This window comes from Condylura cristata, unplaced genomic scaffold, assembly GCF_000260355.1.
Source record: "Condylura cristata isolate star-nosed mole 26May11 unplaced genomic scaffold, ConCri1.0 scaffold00033, whole genome shotgun sequence".
NCBI classification, from domain to species: domain Eukaryota; kingdom Metazoa; phylum Chordata; class Mammalia; order Eulipotyphla; family Talpidae; genus Condylura; species Condylura cristata.
The window spans coordinates 18,776,131-18,776,862 of record NW_004567134.1 but is presented as its reverse complement, the minus strand read 5'-3'; the positions used below and the strand labels follow the sequence as shown (position 1 = coordinate 18,776,862).

The window sequence follows — 732 nt, the reverse complement described above, 5'->3', positions numbered from 1 at the left end:
CTGGGAGGCTGGGGGCAGCTCAAGGCACCGCGCCAGGCGGGGCGGGCGGAGACCCGGAGGCTGCAGCTCAGCTCCCGACAGGACGGGGCGCTGCAGAGAAAGCAAAGCCCGCCGCCCTGGTCTGCGGGCGCCCGGGCGAGCCCCTTCCTGAGCACAGGGCAGGCGGCAGCCCCGCGCCCCCGACAGGCCCCAGCTACGGCAGAGCGAGTGACCGGCTGGCTCCTGCCCCCAGGGGCCTCTGTCCATGCAGGGGGGGGGGTGGGGGGGTTGGGCGGGGCGGAGGACGAGGTCAGGTGGCGGCTCTGAGCGCTGCGGGGAGGCGGCCAGTGGAGTTCAAGGTCCAGGACTCAGCTTGCAGCCGCCAAGGTCAGAGCAAAGGACTCAGGGAGACGCCCCGGGCGCAGTGCAAGCTGGATCCCGCCCAGAGGGGACCCCAGGGGCGGCAGACCCCTCCTGGCCCGCCCGCTGCTCTGGGCAGTGAAACTTCCCCGTCTGCCTGTCCTGCCCCCCACTCTGTCTCCCGTGAAGCCTCTCACCCCGGCACCTCTGGGCTGTGCCCCAGCCCCGTGGGCACAAGTAAGTAAGTAAATCTTGAAGAAAAAAGCGAGTCCCGGAGGTTTCGTCTCCGGGCCGCTCGCTACGCAGCGAGTGAGCCCTGCGGGGCGTCCCGGCTCCAGACACCGGCCGGCGAGGCCACTACCCACGCAGCTGGCAGCACGCGGGGCCGCGGGA

The 732-nt window shown here is 71.9% G+C and overlaps 1 protein-coding gene across 1 annotated transcript in view; it reads right to left on the bottom strand.

Annotated features, from left to right (window-relative positions):
* Positions 1–732, bottom strand: part of CRBN (cereblon) — a 9,144-nt gene that overhangs the window by 3,081 nt on the left and 5,331 nt on the right. The gene's annotated exons all lie outside the window — the stretch shown is intronic.